General features: G+C 39.5%; 1 long non-coding RNA gene across 1 annotated transcript in view; it reads left to right on the top strand.

The window, feature by feature from the left end:
• LOC105012069 overlaps nucleotides 1–17289 on the top strand; it is a 45567-nt gene extending 28278 nt beyond the window's left edge. The window contains exons 3-5 of the long non-coding RNA XR_003781797.2: nucleotides 15454–15594; nucleotides 15804–15896; nucleotides 16161–17289. This is a non-coding gene — a long non-coding RNA (uncharacterized LOC105012069). The remainder of the gene's footprint in view (nucleotides 1–15453; nucleotides 15595–15803; nucleotides 15897–16160) is intronic.
• The last annotated feature ends 32 nt before the right edge of the window (nucleotides 17290–17321 follow it).

The following is a 17321-nucleotide window of genomic DNA, read 5'->3' as shown; positions in this document are numbered from 1 at the left end:
ATTTTCAAGTTCATACCTACACAGAACATACAACAGTGCAAATGTGATTAAAATAGGTTTATACACTCTCAGGAATGTTATACATTATGGAAAATGTGCTTCCCTTCAAAAAGGTACTAACAGGAGGCGGATCCAATGATCTAACATCATATCTGGTGTTTGCATCATATGTGGTGATCTAACATCTTATTTGGTGTTTGCATCATATGTGGTGATCTAACATCTTATTTGGTGTTTGCATCATATGTGGTGATCTAACATCTTATTTGGTGTTTGCATCATATGTGTTGATCTAACATCTTATTTGGTGTTTGCATCATATGTGGTGATCTAACATCTTATTTGGTGTTTGCATCATATGTGGTGATCTAACATCTTATTTGGTGTTTGCATCATATGTGTTGATCTAACATCTTATTTGGTGTTTGCATCATATGTGGTGATCTAACATCTTATTTGGTGTTTGCATCATATGTGGTGATCTAACATCTTAATAATAATGTGTACATTCTTTGTGTATAGTCTCTGGCCATTAATTTCCTGGCTACATCTGAAGATATTGAGGTAGCGTGCTACCTTTTACCTTTAATTTCTGTCACAGTAACATTTTGAGGAAAAAGATGAATGATGATCATCATTTTCACTGACAGGACAGTAGACTACTATGTTCCAATTTGGCACCAAATGAGTAGTGAGCACACACGCACACAGAGAAGTTGTATCACTCCTGGCCAGGTCTTCAGCTAACAAAGGTGACTCTGTACACCATTTATCCAAGCCCAAGGTAGATATGTTTTTCAGTACATACCACAAATATTTTTTCATAAATGGCCCTGCCTTCGTCACCCCACAAATTCTTTCAACCAGGAAATAATAACAGCCCTGCCAGAACTTTCGTGTCACTTAGAAATTTCCTTGTTTTCTATGAAAACATACATGAAATGGGTCTGAATAGGAAAAACAGCATAATGAATAATGAATGTAGTCGTTGACAAGGTTAGAAATTATGTTTGATTGAAATAATAATTGTGTCCTTCCAACGTGGCTTTCATCAAACAATCCTCCATTTACAGATCTTTGACATTCTAGTTGTCAATTTGTTCAGGTAATCTGAAGAGAGAAGAAGATTGCAGATAAAACGTTGTGGATCGAGTGGCCCATGGTGGTGGTGGGGTTAAGGTATGTGCAGGTGTGTGTTATGAACAACAAACACAGGTGCATTTTATTGTTGATATTTTGAATGCACAGAGATACCGTGATGAGATCCTGAGGCCCATTGTTGTGCCATTCATCCACAACCATCATCTCATGTTGCAGCATGATAATGCACACCCCAATGTTACAAGGATCTGTAAACAATTCCTGGAAGCTGAAAACATCCCAGTTCTTGCATGGCCATTATACTCACCATTGAGCATGTTTGGGATACTCTGGATCGGCGTATACGATAGCGTGTTCCAGATCTTGCCAATATCCAGCTACTTCGCACAGCCATTGAAGAGGAGTGGACCAACATTCCACAGGCCACAATCAACAACCTGATCAACTCTATGCGAAGGAGATGTGTTGCACTGCATGAGGCAAATGGTGGCCACACCAGATACTGACTGGTTTTCTGACCCCCCTTGGACCCCTCCGGACCCCCCAATACTGTAAAACTGCACATTTTAGAATGGCCTTTTATTGTGACCAGCTTAAGGCACACCCGTGCACTATTCACGCTGTCTAATCAGCATCTTGATATGCCACACCTGTGAGGTGGGTGGATTATCTCGACAAAGGAGAAGTGCTCACTAACACACATTTAGACAGATTTGTGAACAATATTTGAGAGAAATAGGCCTTTTGTGTACATAGAGAAAGTCTTAGATCTTTGAGTTCAGCTCATGATAAATGGGGGCAAAAACAAAAGTGTTCCATTTATAATTTTGTTCAGTGTAATGTAGGTCACTAATACAGCTCCAGAATTATTTTTATCAGTTTTGAAATTACTCAGAATGATTCAGGGGAATCTTGCTTAGAAACAGTATATGTACTGTTTGTAGATGTTCATGTACTGCAAGCTAGAGTTGACGGAAGTATTTTGGCTACATAGTACAGCGGTTTTTGGCCTTTTGTTGGTGTCGGATGGATGAGGACAGATTGGACTTTAATTTCTTTCTTTAGATAGAATTGAAGTCATATTAGATAAGTGTCCAACAAAATATGAGACTGGTGTACCTTTAGCTATCCTTGACCAAAAATAACCTTATTTTGATAGATTTCACACCTGTTGTTACTCAAAAAACACAAGATGAAAATAAGTTTTGGGAAGTATGCCCAGACCTCCCAAAACGGGGCTTAGCCCCACCCATCCATGATTTTGTAGTGACGTCCCTGTCGTCACCTACACTCACCTAAAGGATTATTAGGAACACCATACTAATACTGTGTTTGACCCCCTTTCGCCTTCAGAACTGCCTTTATTCTCTGTGGCATTGATTTAACAAGGTGCTGAAAGCATTCTTTAGAAATGTTGGGCCATATTGATAGGATAGCATCTTGCAGTTGATGGAGATTTGTGGGAAGAGATCTGGTGACTGTTGGGTTGAGATCTGGTGACTGTGGGGGCCATTTCAGTACAGTGAACTCATTGTCATGTTCAAGAAACCAATTTGAAATGATTTGAGCTTTGTGACATGGTGCATTATCCTGCTGGAAGTAGCCATCAGAGGATGGGTACATGGTGGTAATAAAGGGATGGACATGGTCAGAAGCAATGCTCAGGTAGGCCATGGCATTTAAACGATGCCCAATTGGCACTAAGGGGCCTAAAGTGTGCCAAGAAAACATCCCCGACACCATTACACCACCACCATCAGCCCGCACAGTGGTAACAAGGCATGATGGATCCATGTTCTCATTCTGTTTACGCCAAATTCTGACTCTACCATCTAAATGTCTCAATAGAAATCGAGACTCATCAGACCAGGCAACATTCTTCCAGTCTTCAACGGTCCAATTTTGGTGAGCACGTGCAAATTGTAGCCTCTTTTTCCTATTTGTAGTGGAGATGAGTGGTACCCGGTGGGGTCTTCTGCTGTTGTAGCCCATCCGCCTCAAGGTTGTGTGTGTTGTGGCTTCACAAATGCTTTGCAGCATACCTCGGTTGTAACGAGTGGTTACTTCAGTCAAAGTTGCTCTTCTATCAGCTTGAATCAGTCGGCCCATTCTCCTCTGACCTCTAGCATCAACAAAGCATTTTTGCACCACAGGACTGCCGCATACTGGATGTTTTTCCCTTTTCACACCATTCTTTGTAAACCCTAGAAATGATTGTGCGTGAAAATCCCAGTAACTGAGCAGATTGTGAAATACTCAGACCAGCCCGTCTGGCACCAACAACCATGCCACACTCAAAATGGCTTAAATCACCTTTCTTTCCCATTCTGACATTCAGTTTGGAGTTCAGGAGATTGTCTTGACCTGGACCACACCCCTAAATGCATTGAAGCAACTGCCATGTGATTGGTTGATTAGATAATTGCATTAATGAGAAATTGAACAGGTGTTCCTAATAATCCTTTAGGTGAGTGTATATTGATAGTTATTGTATCAATGTAATTCACAAATGAAAGAAAAACTAATGTTTTTGTGCCATGTAATGAAATAGCTTGTGCATGGAAAATTCATCTTCAGTCAATTGCTCAATTCTTATGACTATTCATAAGAGGTTAGTAGATACTAGTAAACCTATTACTGGCTAATAAGCTGTTAAAACGGCCAGTGGCAAAAGCCATACAATTCATAGACGCTATTTATGGTGGAGGTAAACTTAGTAAGAAATGTAGTCAGTTTAACACAATGCTCAATGGCGCCTAGCGACTGGTCACCCAAGTAGCGCCGTGACGTAGTGGTTTAAGACAGTGCCTCTCATGTGGCAAGACCCAAGATTGAATTTTATGGCAGCAATATTTATTAATTTTAATTACGGGCTAGCTGAACTAGGCTTGCCTGTTTCCTTTTCGGGTTTATTGAATATAGGGTTTAAATGATTTGCACATCACTGCATTTGTAATGGTCCCTTCTGTGTGTCCTTGTCTTATCCTTGTATGGTCTTTCCTGTTCTTGTTTCAGTTAATTGGTATATTCAGTTCACCTGTGTTTAGCCCCCACCTGTTTCTGTTCTCCACGTTTCTCAGAGTAATTAGTTCAGCCCTTTTCTCCTTGTCATTGTTGGTCATTGTGTGTGTGTATGTACACCTGTCATGTTTGTGTGCTCCTGTGCTCCAGAACCACGGACCCATTGAACTTTGGGACTTATTGTAGTGCCCGGCACTCCGTTTAGTTTTCTTTATTTTTGTTTAATAAAAGAGGGAAACCCTGGAGCTTCTATGCTTGCCTCCGTCTCCATATCTTCAATCGTGACAGCATTCTGTTTTCGTTTGCATTTTACGCAGCGTTCCAACTTTTAAAATGTTTAACTGAGCAAACAAAACAGTTGATATGATATTACCCTGTACATAAAGGCTGTGAACGAGTTGCCTACTGTAAGTGTAGGCTTCACACCACATCTGTACTGGGTATTAATGATAACTATTAATGCACACCACTTGATAGAATATTTGTATATTTTTGCTTGGTACGCTTTCCAATGAGGTTTAAGCTGAAATGATCGTTAGAATGAAGTTATTCTTAACACAATAGCATTAAATTCATACTCAACAGCCTATGTGTTTTAGGGAGTAGATTCTAATTAATTAACAGTGAGTAATGGGTACATTTCAGAGATATAGCCCATGTGTAGTCTATAATGTTTTGTTTTTTTTAAATCACATATTTTGATAGCATATTAGGCCTACGTGTTCTTACATCTCAATCTAATTACAAATAACAAAGAGTCCATGATAACCTTGAGTTTCCTTGGTAACCCCAAGTTTAATCTGAGAAGGTTAAACTCCCTTCATACAGTACAGCCCTCTAGGCCCAGATCACTGGCACTGTGTCAATTGCCAGTTTCTCGCCACCACTACAATGCCAAATAGTCATTCATGTAACCAAAAAGGTAAAATTCTAATGCAAGACATGCTCAGAACATATATCCGATTGAAACAAACTACAGACCAAGGAATAACTGTCAGCTTTCTCCATGGCTAAGCAATTGTTCCTGTGTTTGGTTTTGTCTCCCATTTGCTAAACACAAAGGCCACAATCTTGTCATCACTGATTGTTAAATTTGGCTACAAAGTTTCACTTACACAAACATGCTGAAATTAATGTGATTGGTTGACTCACGGGAGAAGGTGGGCATTTGAATCTTAATGAATTCTCTAAGTAGACATTTGACTAAGGTTTGTGCATACTCTGAACTATAACCCTAACCCTTGTCCTAATTGAATTGTCCTATCAGAATAAAAATTTTAAATTAGTCATTTCAGAGTATGTTCTGATTTCTCCATGGACCCAACCAATAAATGTCACCACTCAGAGGAAGTCTGCTGGCAAACATATTTGAGTTAGCTTAACTCCAATAACCCGTACAGTATAATAAAGTATACAGACATTAAGTCCCCTACAATATCATACATATCTTTACATCACAATTCTACTCAAATGTCACAACTCTTAATTAGATCAACATTGCTTCAGGGAATGGGGTTTCCAGAGAGATTGCACTGACAAGGGGTTAATATAATTAAGATAATTGTGTTGGGCATTTAATTTGCTCAAATATGTCTTGGAGGCAGACTTACTTGAATGGCAGAAATGAATGTGATTGGTTGAGTGGAGGTGGAAAATTCCACCGGTCAGCCATAACATTATGACCATTGACAGGTGAAGTGAATAACACTGATAATCCCGTCATCATGGCACCAGTCATTGGGTGGGATATATTAGGCAGCAAGTGAACATTCTGTCCGCATAGTTGATGTGTTTAGAAGCAGGAAAAATGGGCAAGCGTAAGGATCTATACGACTTTGACAAGGGCCAACTTGTGATGGCTAGATGACTGTGTCAGAGCATCTCAGAAAATGCAGCCTTTGTGGGGTGTTCCCGGTCTGCAGTGGTCAGTATTTATAAAAAATTGTCCAAGAAAGGAAAAGTGGTGAACTGGCAACAGGGTCATGGGCAGCCAAAGGCTCATGGATGCACATGAGGATTGACGTGTGGTCCGATCCAACAGACGAGCTACTGAGTAATTCTAAAACTGTCAATCAAACCGTAACACCTGCCTCGCTTCCCCACCTGCACCAACGCTTGGCGTCGCCAGTCTACTAGGTGACACCGGCCTAGTCCCATCTCCGTACAGTATTGTTTTATAAAACATGCTCTTGTTTTAGAGTTAGTGGAGTGCATAGACCTGGCAGGGATCTCCCCACAAGTTCTAAAAAAAAATTCAAAAAAATACCTCACATTCAATGTCACCTCCAGGGCTTCGTAGAAATAAGCTTTGTCATAGAGTTACAATTCTAGAGAAGAGTCATATTCCAGCCAAACAGGGCAACTGTGCACGGGTGCATTCGGCACTCATGAAATCTTAGTTAGTTGCTGCTACAGGCCTCCAGGTGCTGATGTCCTATACTTTAATGGAATTTCTGAAATATTACACAGCCCAACAGATGAGAACAATGATCCTGTTTTTACCAACATCTCTGAACAATGACTGTATCAGGGCACAAGGTGGCAGTAATCATTACCAGGTTGCAAAACTAAATACCAGAAGTAGGGTTATCTAGAACTTTCACTGTGAGGATCTGGGCCTGTTTTCACCCACCTGGTATTGGATTTTGTCCTCTTTTGATCCACGAACAAAATCATAAAAAAAGAAGATGGGGTAACTTTCTTTATTAGAAGTCCAATATTTTGATCTTCTTTAGGTCTTACATGTTCTCCAATAATTACAAAGTTAACACAGTCTTTTATGCCAGAATGCGGTCTGTGATCATAGCCAACCATTACACAGTTTATTATAAGAAAGGTTTATCCTACATAATTCCCTTGTATGGTATGTTGCAACCTCCCCTATGCTCCAGGGTCTATTTATAGAGTCTTATGACAGTCTCATGGCCAGTTCCTATCAGGGTGCATAGACAGGATGTATCGACAAGAGGTATGGACAGGAGGTATGGACAGGATGTATGGACAGGGTGTATGGACAAGAGGTATGGACAGGATGTATGAGACCCATCAGTAATGGGGCATCACATGTCCTACCTGGTGTCCTTTGTACAGCTGTCAGTCAGTACTATCATGCATCGTGTCAAGCTTAACTTGAATGTCTTTTCATGCCCATAATCTCACTTGAGTATAAATAAGAGTGGAACTAACTGTGAGGTCCAGAGTTGAATACAGCTGGTTAATGGAAACGTTAGCAATGTTTCCATAATATGGGTATATTAATATGGGTACATTAATTGATATTAGGTAATGTAGAAGTTAATATTAACAAGCAGTAATTAACAAAGGTAGTTATATATGTTTCAATTAGTGTAAATGTATAAGTTAAAGTTAATTAATAGTTATTAAATGCCTTCATGTCATAAATTTGTTTTGCTTTCAGACATACACTAACGTTCAAAAGTTTGGGGCCACTTAGAAATGTCCTTGTTTTTGAGAGAAAAGCAAATTTTATGTCAGTTAAAATAACATAACATTTATCAGAAATGCACTTTTCCAACATTGTTAATGTTGTAAATTATTGTTGCTGGACACAGCTGATTTTCAATAGAATATCTACATAGGCCCATTATCAGCAACCATCACACTTGTGTTCCAATGGAACATTGTATTTGCTAATAATGTTTATTATTTTAAACAGCTAACTGATCATTAGAGAAAAAAAATGCGATTGTTAGCACAGTTGAAAACTGTCGTGTTAATTTAAGAAGCAATAAAACTGTCCAACTGACTGGTTGAGTGTCATCTGCTTTTGTGGGTTCGATTACAGGCTCAAAATGGACAGAAACAAAGAACATTCTTCATTTCAACAAATTAAGGCAATTCCATGCGAGAAATTGCCAAGAAACTCAAGATCTTGTAAAACAATGTGTACTACTCCCTTCACAGAACAGTGCAAACTGGGCCTAACCAGGATAGAAAGAGGAGTGGGAGGCCCCGGTGCACAACTGAGTAAGAGGACAAATACATTAGAATGTCCAGTTTGAGAAACAGACGCCTCACAGGTCCTAAACTGGCAGCTTCATTAAATAGTACCTGAAAAAACACCAGACTCAATGTCAACAGTGAACAGGCAACTCCAGGATGCTGGCCTTCTAGGCAGAGTCCTTCCTCTGTCCAGTGTCTGTGTTCTTCTGCCCATCGTATTCTTTTCATTTTATTGGCTAGTCCGAGGTATGGCTTTTCATTTGCAACTCTGCCTGACCTCAAGGGGCGTGTGGTTTTGAGGCAAGCGAGAATAAGGATGTAGAAAGAGATGGGCGTACAAGATAGAAAGGGGTTGGGATAGAAAAAGAACGAGAGAGCCAGCGAGAGAAAAGAGTGAGGATAAGAAAGAGAGGCAGGGAGAAGGAAGCATGAATAGAGAGAAGGAAAAGTGATGGCAAGATGACAGAGAACAAGATCAAGGGGAAAAGAGAGTATACTGAAAATGTGGGTGGTTCAAAACAGAGTAGTGGGATTGAGAGGGCTACTGAAAGAGAGAAAAGGAAAGTGAGGATTGAGAGAAGCATTCAGAATTGGATTCAACCCTTCTTTTTAAGCAGCAGCTTTTCTTCAATCGTCATCATTTTAATGGTGGTGGTGATGGTCTCATCTGCTTCTGCATCCTCCCGGCTATGATGAACAGCTTCTGCATCCTCCCGGCTATGATGAACAGCTTCTCCCAGTTCTTCTGTGTATGTGCATTAGCCTGATTCGCAAACATAATAAAATGTGTCTTCACATAACCCTCCGGCAAGATCTGCTCTCTCTCTCTCTCGCACGCTTGTATTTACCTTTCTTTTTCTCTTTTCCTTTACTATTCTTCCTCTCCCTTGAAAAAAACTATGACGAAGACCTAGATTCAGTTGAGGATTTATTTGTTTCGGAGTCCACTGCAGAGATACTTATGCGTTTATAGTGCCTCTCAAAAGTATTTACCCCTCTTGGACTTTTCCAAATTGTGTTTTGTTATAACATGAAATCAGAATGGATTAAATTAGGAATATTTGACCGAATTCAGCAAATTGTTCTAAATTGGTAAAACAAATCTAAAACGGAAAATAACGGATTGCTCACCCTTTGCTTTGACAAAAACTGAGTGTCTGGGTATTAAGGAGTGCAACAACCATCTCTATATTGGCAAGACATTGCGCAGTAATTGGAGAGAACAGGGTAACTTGAGCATGTGGGAAAGTTGAGCCACCCTGAGCCACCCCTCGTTTCTAGGCAACCATAGACCAAATTGGGACCAGAAATTTTTGAAGAGTCATCCATTTTACTCACATTGTGCAAGAGGCACATAGAATAAGTGTTCCAGTTCCAAGTGATTTTTTTATGTTTGAGGAGTGTCTTGAATTCTTGTGTCTGAACAATTACAGACAGGTTTGAAGAAATCTCACATATGTGTTATTGCTTTAGGAAGTTATAATATGAGGCTATATTGTTAGCATGACTTTTCCTCTAAACTGCTCATTGATACAAGTTTGTTAAAATGGTGGCGATGGGGTAATTTGAGCCAAAAGTGTTAGGGTAAGATGAACCATTGACCTCCATCAACCCATGACGTGTCATGATTGCTCATCAGCAGTTACAGACACAAAGGAACCACCTACCACTCTGCCTGAACCATTAAACAGAATCATGAATCCTGAACACTCGTTCGTAAGTGATGCAAATGGTTCTCCTGCTCATTTGGGGTATGTGTCTCCAGGAGACATCCCTTCCTTAAGCCACAGCAACTAAACCTAGAATGAAAAGGAAGAAAGTGAAAGCAAAAATCTTTGCTGACACACCAGAGAAGCTGGAGCCAAAATAAATCAAAACCAATAAGAAAGCTGTAGCTCAGAGGAATTTGACAAATATTTTGCTTATCAACCCCTCTGACTATGATAGTTCAGAAGATAACCTGAGTGAGGATGATGGTGACAAGAGTCTGTCTGTTGGTAACTTATGTATATTACTGCCATAGCTATAATGTTCAGTAATACTACCTAGATTGCTGCTAGTTTACAGTACTCTTTTATAAACTGCTGCTAGTGTACAGTGTTATGTTTATTGTTGCTTTATTTTTGTTTGTCTAGCTATATTTTTGCTTATATATTCTTCATAACTCACACTACGTGGTTGTCAGGTGCCATGTAACAACAATGTCAGTGTGTAGGATAACTGTGGGAATTTACTTTTTACTATAAAGTGTTGGTATACTTTTTAATATTGAGTGTTGTGTGCTGAAACATCGTACCCATAACATATGCCTTACTTTAGCTTGTGCTTAAGCTGAAACTAAATTGAAAGCAGTGGAAAATAACAGACAGGCTGTGGTTACACTTGGGCGCAGATGGTATTAAACGGTCTAGTATATTAAGGGTGTTATGTTCTTTCAATGTATGAGGAACTGATCGGGCCTGAATTAAGTTAACAAGAACAGAAACTTCACTTTCTGAGTATAGGGGTGTAAGGGGTGATAATCTTCAAGTAAACAGACTCGTCGGACACGCCGGACAGATGGAACGCGCCTAGAGGCTGGGACCAGCCTGTGCCCCAGCTATAGGCTGAACAAGTCTAAACCGCGTTCAGCCCCATTCTGATAGGCCTGCAGTGAGCAGGAACTACCACTGTCAGAATGTATATAAGAAAATGTCTGTCAACAATATCAGGTTCTCTGCTGACCCTGCGTGGTGTTGTAGTGAACCCATGTACATGAAGACTGCATTTATTACACTTATTAAAGACTTCGTAAAATAGCATTTGTCTCTAGGTCATATTTTATCCTTCAACGCCAGATTTGAATCACGCCCTAACATAACGCTGTGTTGTTCAGTGCATTTAACATTAACCTTAAATTGAACTCACGGTGACCATTGCAGATTAAAACAAATACTATAAAAACATTGAATTGGTGAATAAGGTTGATGTGCAAAGTTTGAGGCAAAGTCATGATGATGGACTCATACCTAGCCGTTTGACGCGTACCGTCACACCTGTGTGATCAGGCTGGAGTGGTCCCTGAAGCGCCCGATCATGGTGTGATTAGAACGTCTTGTTTAGAACGCACCATTAGCATGCCAAGCAAAAAGTAACATAACAATGGCTGGTAAAACCGCCCTATTATTTACTCACATTTAGCTCAAACAGTGTTTATGACTTTATTTCCTGATTGTAATTGTTTCAAGACCACACTATGATATTGACCAGGTAGAAGGCATTCAAATCGGGACAAGAAGTGTTACTTACATACCAACAGACAGCCAACACTAATACACAAAATCAAATTATATTAGCGACTACCACCATCAAAACCATTGCAAAAACTTTCTAGAAGTTACGTTACCAGTTGTATGCATTTTATATGGTTTATTCATTTTCACTGCACTGAATTACTGGTCACGATTTGTTAGCTAGCGGGTAGCTGACGTTTGCTAGCGGTTAGCTGACGTTTTCTAGCTAGCTACAGTTATAAATCAACCAACTTTTGCAGCTCTTAGAATTTGATTCAACGAGAGAAGCTTGCAATGCAATGCATGTAGTGTTCCTTACCTAGCAAGGTGACTGTTCAAATGCTGGCATGAGTTCAAAAGCTGGAGAGAGTACTGAAGTCACGCGCAGAAAAACTCACGCTGGGGGGTCGGTAAGGAATATTTGAAACTCACGCGTGAAAAGGCTAGAGGTCAATGTTCCCTCTAAACTGCACGCTTGCGCAATCGCGCACCGCTCGCAAATAGACTCTGTGGACCAGCATAGTGGCGAACTTCCGCTTTTGTCTAGAAGTCGACATTGCAGTTTCAGGTTTACTTACTAATACTCATCCGCATTAGTAAACACCTAAACTCACAACAAGATGAGTGATGCTGTTGTACGGAAAAAAAAGAAATATAATGTACGTGACTCATTTAAGTTTCAAGGTACAAGTGGGGCATCATTTTAATCAGGAAGAATGTCCTCTTTTTAATAAAATATGGCTTGTGCCATTCAATGACTTCAAACGCTAGACTAGAAATAGTCAGACAAGGCAATTTTTTATAAACTTCCACGTAACGCAGGTTTAACGCAGGTTCGTTGTGAAATGAGGTTACAGTATTAAAATAAAAGAGGAGACCTGTTTTGGTGCTTTTTTGAGGCTATGGAATTTCAAGCTTAATTCAGGTTAGAAGAGGCTGAACGAAGGTTAGTTTCAATTCACGTTTTTGAGGCTAGGGTGGATTTTTATGCGTTCTATTGTCCTGCCTAATACTACACTAAAAAGGAACACGACGCTAACTAGCCGGCCGGCACACCACAGTTAACTATTTACCCTCGTAGTTGTTCAGATAACTCGATACGTAGAGTTTGAATCCCTTGTTCCGCTTGCTTGTTGGAGCAGGGGACCAGGCATCAACAATTCGATGGACATCACTAATACTTCTTTTAGGCAGGTCTTGGAGACATCTACTAAAAACTGACCCATTACGTATGGACACAAAATAATAACAGCAACGATTAACAAGTGTGGGGAGCAGAGGAGACTCATTTCAACACCTACTGATGGAATGATTGGGACCTGGTGGGAGTGATTGAAGACGTGACAAAACAAGTCAGTGTTTGTGGAGTGACGGGAACTGGGGGTGCACGGCATGGTGGCGCTGATCCTCACGGTCCCGTGACAACAACGAAATGCAGTTAGTATCTAACCAGAAGTGCAAATAGAGGGAATAAAATGTACAAGTATTTACAAGTATTGTATTGTATGTATTGTATGTACATTCACCTAAAGGATTATTAGGAACACCTGTTCAATTTCTCATTAATGCAATTATCTAAATCAACCAATCACATGGCAGTTGGTTCAATGCATTTAGGGGTGTGGTCCTTGTCAAGACAATCTCCTGAACTCCATACTGAATGTCAGAATGGGACAGAATGGTGATTTAAGCAATTTTGAGTGTGGCATGGTTGTTGGTGCCAGACGGGCTGGTCTGAGTATTTCACAATCTGCTCAGTTACTGGGATTTTCCCGCACAACCATTTCTAGGGTTTACAAAGAATGGTGTGAAAAGGGAAAAACATCCAGTATGCGGCAGTCCTGTGGGCGAAAATGCCTTGTTGATGCTAGAGGTCAGAGGAGAATGGGCCGACTGATTCAAGCTGATAGAAGAGTTACTTTGACTGAAATAACCACTCGTTACCAACGAGGTATGCAACAAAGCATTTGTGAAGCCACAACACGCACAACCTTGAGGCGGATGGGCTACAACAGCAGAAGACCCCACCGGGTTCAACTCATCTCCACTACAAATAGGAAAAAGAGGCTACAATTTGCACGAGCTCACCAAAATTGGACAGTTGAAGACTGGAAGAATGTTGCCTGGTCTGATGAGTCTCGATTTCTGTTGAGACATTCAGATGTTAGTCAGAATTTGGCGTAAACAGAATAAGAACATGGATCCATCATGACTGTGCAGGCTGGAGGTGGTGGTATAATGGTGTGGGGGATGTTTTCTTGGCACACTTTAGGCCCCTTAGTGCCAATTGGGCATCGTTCAAATGCCACGGCCTACCTGAGCATTGTTTCTGACCATCTCCATCCCTTTATGACCACCATGTACCCATCCTCTGATGGCTACTTCCAGCAGGATAATGCAGGATAATGTCACAAAGATCGAATCATTTCAAATTGGTTTCTTGAACATGACAATGAGTTCACTGTACTGAAATAGCCACCAGATCTCAACCCAATAGAGCATCTTTGGGATGTGGTCGAATGGGAGCTTCGTGCCCTGGATGTGCATCCCACAAATCTCCATCAACTGCAAGATGCTATCCTATCAATATTGGCCAACATTTCTAAAGAATGCTTTCAGCACCTTGTTGAATCAATGCCACGTAGAATTAAGGCAGTTCTGAAGGCGAAAGGGGGTCAAACACAGTATTAGTATGGTGTTCCTAATAATCCTTTAGGTGAGTGTATTATATATATATAGTCAATGATTATTAAGTTGCTTTGTTTATGCCCGAGTAAGGCTTGATGGCTTTTACTTGTGATTTGATTCTATATGTTAAAGTTTTTTGTTATCTTGACAGTCAAGCATTAATAATGAAACCACATTTTTGGTTTTTTTCTTATTAGGCTGGTTAACTATCAGTGAACCCACCAAGGCCATATCTGTGTGCTGACAGTTTTCTCTGTATTCATGAAATGAAGAGCCCCTTACTTCTCAGCATGGACATCAGAAAAAGTCCTGCTGAACAGGACATGGCCCTAATCTCCTTCTACAAGCTAACTAATGTGGAATGGGGACGGCCTCTGAATTGCAAACTTGAAGGTAGCTCCAATTACAAGTTACAGTGGTCAAAAAATAAAGATTTTACTAAATGTATAATGCCTGTATTGAGAACTACGGTTTCCAGTCTATGACAGTAAGAGCAATATTAACCTGCATGTCTTTCTACTGTGGATGGAAGCCTATTACTTTTTATAGTAATACTTATTTCATGTTTTTAATGTCTTCAACAGCAAACTCAAATGTTACACAGCTTTTGAAGAAGAGCCTGGCCATTTAGTCCCCTCAACCTCTCACTTTCTTGTGGAAAGTGATAGGTTCATGGTGGCGGGGAGAATGGTAGGCCACTCCTTTCTTAATGGAGGACCATGCCTGTTGGGAATTAGCCCTGCTGTTGTTCAAGTCCTGCTTGGTGGGAGTCCTGAAACTGCAACTGTTACACTAGAGGACTGTCCAGACCTGGACATCAGGGAAACAATCGATCTTGTATGTTTGATTTGAAAAAGGTTTTTTCTTTCACTAAGATATTATGTACAATTATTGTGCATCCATTATCCTTATTGAGTGACGTTAATATATGGCTAACTTAAGCTTTATAAATCAAGAGGGAGTGAACAAGATTTTTAATACTTAGTTTTGTAATACTGTAAATGTAGTAGTATATAAAAATCTTGATATATTAGCTGCTAAAATGCCAGTAATCTGTAAATAAAATGGCTTTTTGAGAAGCTATTGATCAATGCTATGAGTGAAGTTTTGGTTATAAATGCACATTGCTAAGTTTCTAAAAAATTTGTCTGACAAAATTAAATTGTTGCACTTATTTCTGATTAATTTATTCTCAAGGTAATTTTTATTCCCCATTTATTTTCCTAGAAACAGAAGATGGTGGGTGGTCTTTAATACTGCAAATGCAAGGAATTTTATCAGTATGCAGGAGAACAGTATTATTTCCTCATTCACCAGTGGATTGAAGCATAATAAATGTATTCAAATAGAAGCCTTTAACTAAGGAATGTTACGTGTTCTATCCTCTCTGTCTTATTACTATTAACAGGTAATAGGAAGTGTCACAGGGCAAATTAAGCAGCTGAGACGAGGTCTTAAAGAAACCCCAATGTGGACACTGGTGACCCAAAGACCTGACACAGTGGCCTTGCTTTTTCCGAAAGAGGGAGCAGGACATTTCTGCCCTGAGGTTAATTTTAATTACTCTGATCTTGTGATGTTATTTTCCTAGTAAATATTATGGTTCATACCTGGTCAGCATGTAGAGCTGTCTGTTTTCAATCTTATTTGTTTTCCTACATACATAGCCCACAACTTATATTTGATTAAAAAAATGATATGCGATTTTAAGATAGAAAAATGACATAAGTCTTTTTCATGCTATTTTTTTCAATGCAGGTACTTCCACATGGCCTCGTGAGGATAGTGACGATTTTTCAGTTGACACCAAATGCCGCATACCAGGCTATCTTCGACAGTTCATTGCTAATGGTAGGTGTACAGAGACACTTGGAAGTGCTTTTTAAATATTATTTGGTTACCTGTTAATGTAGTATAAAAGCTGTATAGCTATTTAAATATTCAGCGTGAACTTCACACATGAGCTGGAATCAGCAACATAACATTTATTTATTCAAGAAAAAGTAGTCATGTTGCGGTTTTCAACTCAAGAGACGAGTCCAACCAGTTGGCCATTTATCCTGATGACTAATAAAGTCAAAAAATATTTTTAATTCCTTTTAATCTACTCCATAGCAACACCAACTGAACTGACCGAACTGGTCAAATTCTGGACCGGACGGAAGATTCTACCACCGAGTCTCTCTGTAGAAGAGGTCGAGGGCAGATACCCCACAGCCTCCACTTGCTTTGAGACCTTGCGCATCCCAGGGCATTACAAGGATTACACATCTTTTAAATGTGACATCCTGGCCTGTATTGACAGTTGCCTTATAGGATTTGGTCTTGTGTGAGTGACATTTGGCTTGTATTTACCCTTGTAAGACAATATTTGATGTTAAAATGTTTTTAAGCTTGTTAGTTGTTCTGTTAAAAGACCTGTTGTAAACTCTCACGCTCAAAGAAAACATTCAGGAAGTTGTTAATGTATACTGAATATATTTTCACACTGTTACTGAGAGTACTTTGCAGTAACCTTTGGCAATAAATGGTCAGTTCATTGAGGTAAACTTCTCTGACTCTGAACTCCTGTGAAGCCCTCGTATAACCACTGAAAAGCAATATTTTGCCCCCCCAATATCCATCTCAGGTTTGGGAATAAACCTCAATGTTCAAAATAATTCATAGCTTTTTCCTGGTTCATGATGCTTTCACACGGTGTAAAGGGGGCCGGATAGCGAAAGAGAAGTGCAATAAAAATGAGAAAAGGTTATTAAACGATAACAACACTTGTTTTTCTCACCTTCCAGGCAGCCATTGATTTTTCTTTGACAATTTAGTACACTATAAACTTCAGACCTAACCTGTTTGAGTTAAGTAATCAATCATAAAATGGCTAGACTGTTAAGCAGTTGATATACCTTTTCATTCATGTTATTTTAATAGGTTTACGTAACTTGTCATAAATGGAATTATTTGGTGATTATCTAGGCGTAGATCTTTTTGAAACAGATCACCCTACTTAAACCAGTGAGAAGAAAAATGTGATAACCAAAATTGTTTTACCCGTGTCAGAAAATGTTTTTCATGTAGAATAAAATGTCTTTAAAGAAGTTATAATTGTTGACAAATAAATGAATACACTTATGGTCCTTATAACTGCATCCGTAATAAATTGTTTATATGCTGATTATACACGATAAATAGGGGGACTTAAGTGTTACTGAGAAAATTGTAACAATTAGGGTCATCTGTCAATCTCAGCTTTCCCAGTAAAATTTGGTATATGTATATATC

The sequence above is a fragment of the Esox lucius genome, chromosome 1, assembly GCF_011004845.1.
Source record: "Esox lucius isolate fEsoLuc1 chromosome 1, fEsoLuc1.pri, whole genome shotgun sequence".
In the NCBI taxonomy this organism is placed as follows: Eukaryota; Metazoa; Chordata; class Actinopteri; order Esociformes; family Esocidae; genus Esox; species Esox lucius.
The sequence above is the reverse complement of the archived record's forward strand: the minus strand, read 5'-3'. Positions and strand labels throughout refer to the sequence as shown.